At 46.0% G+C, this 7,684-nt stretch overlaps 1 pseudogene; it reads left to right on the forward strand.

The window, feature by feature from the left end:
* The first annotated feature begins 7,120 nt into the window (after window positions 1-7,120).
* Window positions 7,121-7,238, forward strand: LOC126102490 (5S ribosomal RNA; annotated as a pseudogene).
* The last annotated feature ends 446 nt before the right edge of the window (window positions 7,239-7,684 follow it).

Here is a 7,684-nt window from a genome sequence, read left to right on the forward strand (position 1 = left end):
CATATTGATTATTGCAACCATATTATTTTTTTTACTAAGAGCGGTTTCACGTTTATTTATTAGGACCTAAGATAGGCAGGGAGACATGATACAAAATCAGATAAGAAACAATCCAAGGCCTTAGATTAAAGGATCCGAAATGGGAATTTTGTACTAAAATAACACCTAAAATGCAAAAGAATGGTAAAAATGAATATACTAAATGGAATTTGAGGATTAAAAAATGTCTTCATAAATGATCCACGTCCTGGAGAAGTTAAAAAAAAAGAAGAATGAAACAGATGTAAGTTTTTAAAAAATAATGAATATCTAGAATCTACAGAACGTCTTGACCGTTTTCGTGTAAAAGTTAAGAGGATAGAAAAATGAAGTTTACAACACTACGCTGACAATATCGAAAGAGATGGGAAATAATCAAACGTCTGTTGAAACACTGGCGCAACACGAAGAACGAACAGTAAATATAGATAGTTTATCTCCGTTTGTATTATGAAATCAGCTGTTAAAAGACTATCACGAGAAAATGAAATAGATACGTTTTCAGACGGAAAAATTCACTTCTACGTTACAGATAAACTTGAAATTTGATACTTACTTCATTAATTAAGACACAATAAAGTTAGTAGCACAAATCACTTAAAAATTTCAGCCATAATACCAGGAAAGAACAATCGAGATCGTGTATAAAACTGCGCAAATTGCTCAGTAATTAACAATTTTTTGTAAGCAGTAACCTTTATTTTTATCATTACTGTCTTTGTCGGAAAGGAATAAACGATATTATCATTATTACTATTGTTATTACCATAAATTTGTTTGGTAAATTTTGTCTAAAATTATATCTTAGTTATCTAACTTGTAACAGAGCAGGATTACCGGTTAGGTGAATATAGGGTTACAAATACAAAATTAAATAGAGGAAAAGCAGGAGTAGGTTTAATAATGAATAACAAAGTAAGAAGGCTGGTAAGCTACTACGAACATAATACTGAACGAATTATCGTGACTAAGACAGACACAAAGCCAACACCCACCACATTATGTACAAGTTTCTATCCCAACAAGCTCCTGAGTAGATGAGACCGTGACAGAACTATTCCGTCTGGTGTGAAAGATGTATGAGATAGGCGAAATACCCTCAGACTTCAAGAAGAATATAATAACCCCAATTCAAAGGAAAGCAGGTGGTGACAGATGGGAATATTACCGACTATCAGTTTAATAACTTCACGGAAGAACAGTTTACGGAAGAATGGAAAAATTGGTAGAAACCGATCGCGTAAAAGATCAGTTTGGATTCGAGAGGAATGTAGGAACACACGGCTTATTTTGGAAGGTAGGTTAAGGAAAGGCGAACTTACGTTTATAGCCTTAGAGAAAGCTTTTGATAATATTGACTGGAATATTCTCTTTGAAATTCTGACGGTAGCATGGGTAAAATATAGGGAGCGAAAGGCTATTCACAGCTCGTAGAGACATCAGGCAACAGTTAGAAGATTGTAGGGGCAAGGAGGATATAAGATAAACACAAGAAAAAGAAAAATAAGGATAATGGAATGTAGTCAGATTAAAGCAGTTGATGCTGAGGGAATTAGATTAGCGAAGGACATACACTCCCGGAAATGGAAAAAAGAACACATTGACACCGGTGTGTCAGACTCACCATACTTGCTCCGGACACTGCGAGAGGGCTGTACAAGCAATGATCACACGCACGGCACAGTGGACACACCAGGAACCGCGGTGTTGGCCGTCGAATGGCGCTAGCTGCGCAGCATTTGTGCACCGCCGCCGTCAGTGTCAGCCAGTTTGCCGTGGCATACGGAGCTCCATCGCAGTCTTTAACACTGGTAGCATGCCGCGACAGCGTGGACGTGAACCGTATGTGCAGTTGACGGACTTTGAGCGAGGGCGTATAGTGGGCATGCGGGAGGCCGGGTGGACGTACCGCCGAATTGCTCAACACGTGGGGCGTGAGGTCTCCACAGTACATCGATGTTGTCGCCAGTGGTCGGCGGAAGGTGCACGTGCCCGTCGACCTGGGACCGGACCGCAGCGACGCACGGATGCACGCCAAGACCGTAGGATCCTACGCAGTGCCGTAGGGGACCGCACCGCCACTTCCCAGCAAATTAGGGACACTGTTGCTCCTGGGGTATCGGCGAGGACCATTCGCAACCGTCTCCATGAAGCTGGGCTACGGTCCCGCACACCGTTAGGCCGTCTTCCGCTCACGCCCCAACATCGTGCAGCCCGCCTCCAGTGATGTCGCGACAGGCGTGAAGGAGGGACGAATGGAGACGTGTCGTCTTCAGCGATGAGAGTCACTTCTGCCTTGGTGCCAATGATGGTCGTATGCGTGTTTGGCGCCGTGCAGGTGAGCGCCACAATCAGGACTGCATACGACCGAGGCACACAGGGCCAACACCCGGCATCATGGTGTGGGGAGCGATCTCCTACACTGGCCGTACACCACTGGTGATCGTCGAGGGGACACTGAATAGTGCACGGTACATCCAAACCGTCATCGAACCCATCGTTCTACCATTCCTAGACCGGCAAGGGAACTTGCTGTTCCAACAGGACAATGTGCAATGTCCGCATGTATCCCGTGCCACCCAACGTGCTCTAGAAGGTGTAAGTCAACTACCCTGGCCAGCAAGATCTCCGGATCTGTCCCCCATTGAGCATGTTTGGGACTGGATGAAGCGTCGTCTCACGCGGTCTGCACGTCCAGCACGAACGCTGGTCCAACTGAGGCGCCAGGTGGAAATGGCATGGCCATCCGTTCCACAGGACTACATCCAGCATCTCTACGATCGTCTCCATGGGAGAATAGCAGCCTGCATTGCTGCGAAAGGTGGATATACACTGTACTAGTGCCGACATTGTGCATGCTCTGTTGCCTGTGTCTATGTGCCTGTGGTTCTGTCAGTGTGATCATGTGATGTATCTGACCCCAGGAATGTGTCAATAAAGTTTCCCCTTCCTGGGACAATGAATTCACGGTGTTCTTATTTCAATTTCCAGGAGTGTATTTAAAGTAATAGATCAGTTTTGTTATTTGAGTAGTAAAATAACTGATGACACCCGAAGCAGGGACTGGAAATAACAAGAAAATCGTTTCTGAAGAAAATATTACATATATATTTAAGTGTTAGGAAGTCTCCTCAGAAAACATTTGTATATGATGCAGCCATGGAAGTGAGACATGGACGGTAAACAGTTTAGACAGGAACAGAAAAGAAACTCTTGAAGTGTGGTGCTACAGAAAAATGAAGAAAATTAGGTAGTTGTATGATGTAGCTAACGAGGAGATACTGAACAGAATTTGGGAGAATCCGAATCTGAGGCACAACATGACTAGAAGAAAGGATCGATTGATAGAACACATTCTGAGTCAAGAAAGGATCACCAATTTAGTACTGAAGCCAAGTGTGTGTGTGTGTGGGGGGGGGGGGAGAGAGGGGGATATAATTGTGGAGGCAGACCAAGAGATGAATACAGCAAGTTCATTGAGAAGAACGTAAGCCGCAAGTCGCAGTAGTTATTTGAAAATGAAGAGGCTCGCACAGGATAAAGTACCATGGAGAGCTGCATCAAACAAGTCTAAGAACTGAAGATCACAACGACAACACAATATATTTATCATGACTGTACAACCAAAATAATAATACAATTTTCGATACTCATCGAAACTTAATTTCCTGCTCGAAAAAATGTTTGTAAGTATATGAACGTAAAATATGTGTACAAGACACTTAACTCTGATGTAATACACAACATAATCAAACGAAATTCACATTTTAAATCAAATCTGCATATGTTCCCCAGTAAATTTTCAATTAAAAATTCACCATAACCTCGTAAAGAATGGCTTTACTGTTGAATTGATATAGTACGCTAACTAAAGCTCTGAGATAAGGCTGAGCTTCTAAATGTATATTGCCGCCCGTAGTGGCCGAGCGTTCTAGGCGCTACAGTCTGGAACCGCGCCACCGCTACGGTCGCAGGTTCGCATCCTGCCTCGGGCATGGATGTGTGTGATGTCCTTAGGTTAGTTAGGTTTAAGTAGTTCTAAGTCTAGGGGACTGACGACCTCAGATGTTAAGTCCCATAGTGCTCTGAGCCATTTTTTAAATGTGTATTTGCCAATAAAATAAACTACTGAAAAGACATTTGATATATTTTATTATCAAGTTTCTCGCCCATTTAACTGTATGTGTGCATCCAAGAATATGGCTACCATGAAATAATGCAAAAAGAGTTACGCGACCAGGCAGAGGACTAATGCAAGAAACATTACGAACCGTGGATATCAAAACTGTAGGGGGAAAGACAACTGTTGCAGAACGATTTTATTTTTAAGGAGTTAGCCTGGGGAAGAATACTTACTGTTACAGTACTAGAGGTTCGGGTAATGGTGTGAACGAAGCTTAGCAACCTTTCGCTGAACATAACGTATAACATTTTTACGTTAGTATCACAGGCTGTACGCTAACAACCCAGAGATTGCAAGTAAGCGTTTTGTTGTTATTTGCAGAACAAACTGGAAGCAGCAGTGTAAACGCGTTCTGTGCACGTACAGCAGTGGGGCGCAGTGGTGGGCACAGCTTTCATGTTCTTTGCGCGGCTGTTTGGATTTCACGATTAGACCACTGCATAAATCGAATCTCGGTATGTTGATTCACGGACGCTCTTACACATATACTGTTTATATGTGGTATTTCGTTCTTCCCCTATTTTTCACAATTGAATGTTTGTCCTTCGAACTGGAAACGCATGCTTAAAGTAGTTACCAGCTACCAATCGCGTTTCACATGTACGTGGAACGCTCTTTGTGCGTGTGTGGTAGTGATCAGGTTGCTTCTTATGAAGTTGAATGGCAGGTGTCCCTAGTAGTATTAAGTGAACGACACGGAATGAATGATGAAATACTTAGGACTAATGACAGTTCAAATGGCTCTGAGCACTATAGGACTTAACATCTGAGGTCATCAGTCCCCTAGAACTTAGAACTACTTAAACTTAACTAACCTAAGGACATCACACACATCCATGCCCGAGGCAGAATTCGAACCTGCGACCGTAGCGGTCGCGCGGATCCAGACTGAAGCGCCTGGAACCGCTCGGTCACAACGGCCGGCTGGCTAATGATGTCGAAACATCACAAGGGAGAGAGAGAGAGAGTGAGTGAGTGTGTGTGTGTGAATGTATGTATGTATGTGTGTGTGTGTGTGTGTGTGTGTGTGTGTGTGTGTTTGTGTGTGTCTGTGCGAGAGAGAGAGAGAGAGAGAGAGAGAGAGAGAGAGAGAGAGAGAGAGAGAGAGATTAGAGTCTCGTGTGACGGGGAATTATCAGTTAATCTGTGATTCTTGAGTTTCTCCCGGCGTATTTGATAATCAAAATATCCACGGGTGTGCTGCCGGTCTATAGTGTCCAACGGGCACAGTATTTCGGCGATCATACTGTCGCCATCATCAGGTGAACTGACGGACTGAGCTCCTGTGAACGTGCCGGCACGGAGATCCGTACGCTATGGCTGCTCAGAGGGAACTGGGTTCGGTCGCGGCGGCGGCCGATTTAAATACCCTCCGCCCGCGGCGCGCTCCCTCCGCCGTCCGCGTCCCGCGCCACGGTCGCGCGGTGGAACAGATTGCGACGGCGTCTGAGATGACGTCGGTGTGATGGCTCTGTCCGCCGTGATCGTCACAACTATAGAAGAGAAGGGCTGACGGCACCCTAGGTCATGGGGTGTATCGGAAGACAACGCACGCTGATATGTATTTGCACGCAGACAGCTGCCACCACCCTTCACAGAGGAACGGGGTACTTAAAACTCTAGTACATAGGGCGCGCACTATCTCTGACGCAGAGAGTCTACCGCAGGAATTGGAACACCTGAGAACTGTATTTCGAAAAAATGGGTACTCAGAGTGGCAGATTCAACGTGCTCTCCGCCCAACCACTGCAGCACAACCTGTTGAGATGGATGAAGTCACGAGGGAGGAGGTAGGCACTGCATTTATTCCATACACAGGCGCACTCTCGGGGAAAATCGCCCGCATTCTGAAGAAACACCGGGTCGGAACTGTGTTCTGTCCTCCAAATAAAACTCGTGCACTGGTGGGGAGCGCCAAAGATGACCTCGGTTTGAGGAAGGCCGACGTGTACCAGATTCCGTGTCAATGTGGCAAGTCGTATATTGGTCAGACGATGCGTACCGTCGAGGATCGATGCCGTGAACACCAGAGGCACACTCGACTGATGTATCCGAGCAAGTCGGCGGTCGCTGAACATTGTTTGTCGGAAAATCACGCCATGGAGTATGACCGCACGAGGATTCTGGTACAGACGTCGAGATACTGGGACAGCGTTGTTAGAGAGGCCATCGAAATTCGCACCAATGACGACCTCATAAACCGTGACTGTGGCCATAATCTTAGCAAGGCTTGGGAACCAGCGATTGGGTTAATCAAGAGTAAATCTAGCAAACGTATAGTTGTGACGACCACGGCGGACAGAGCCATCACACCGACGTCATCTCAGACGCCGTCGCAATCTGTTCCACCGCGCGACCGTGGCGCGGGGCGCGGACGGCGGAGGGAGCGCGCCGCGGGCGGAGGGTATTTAAATCAGCCGCCGCCGCGACCGAACCCAGTTCCCTCTGAGCAGCCATAGCGTACGGATGTCCGTGCCGGCACGTTCACAGGAGCTCAGTCCGTCAGTTCACCTGATGATGGCGACATGTATGATCGCCGAAATATTGTGCCCGTTGGACACTATTGACCGGCAGCACACCCGTGGATATTTTGATTATCAGTTAATCTGTCAAAGTGTACAGACGCATCCCTCCGTCAGGTTTGTGGTATAATTATGACTGCAAATAAGAGGAAGTGTCCCTCTGCTAGGAACTATGACATTGGGACGGCCATGGCGACGAAGGAGAAACAATCAAATCTGCAATACTGGCACGTTATCGGATAGACTCTGAGAGACTGGAAGAATTGCGTAAGAAGACGGATGTAAATTAGCTGGACGCATGAAAATACTGTAGTGTTTTTGTTGTCACATAGAATTCTTCGTCTTTATAATTTACAGATTCCGGTATCAGTACTTGCCTAACGGTCTTGCCGCATTGGTCATACCGGTTCCCGTCAGATCGCCGAAGTTAAGCGCTGTCGGGCTGGGGTAGCACTCGGATGGGTGACCATCCGGTCATCCGAGTGCTGTTGGCAAGCGAGGTGCACTCAGCCAATGTGAGGCAAACTGAGGAGCTACTTTATTGAGAAGCAGCGGCTCCCGTCTCGTAAAATGACATACGGCCGGGACAGCCTCATGCCCCTGCATGTCCGCATCCAGTGACGCCCGTGGTCTGAGGATGATACGACGGCCGGTCGGTACCGTTGGGCCTTCGAAGCCCTGTGCGGTCGGAGTTCAGTTTCAGTACCACTACCTATTTTTCTAGTAACAGATCGTTCGCATAAAATGTTTTGAATACGATCAAACTTATTTTTCCCTAACTTTTATTCAGTGCAGTTTTCGACGACATCTGACAAGCTTTATAGTGTTGAAACGTCCACTTAGAAAAATTTATGGATTACTGTGCTGATAAACCTCTTACGTTATTTGATTTTCAAGCAGCTGAGCAGAACGGAACGTACTCAGACATTTCTGTTTTTAC

Source organism: Schistocerca cancellata, chromosome 9 (genome assembly GCF_023864275.1).
Source record: "Schistocerca cancellata isolate TAMUIC-IGC-003103 chromosome 9, iqSchCanc2.1, whole genome shotgun sequence".
Classification (NCBI taxonomy): Eukaryota; Metazoa; Arthropoda; class Insecta; order Orthoptera; family Acrididae; genus Schistocerca; species Schistocerca cancellata.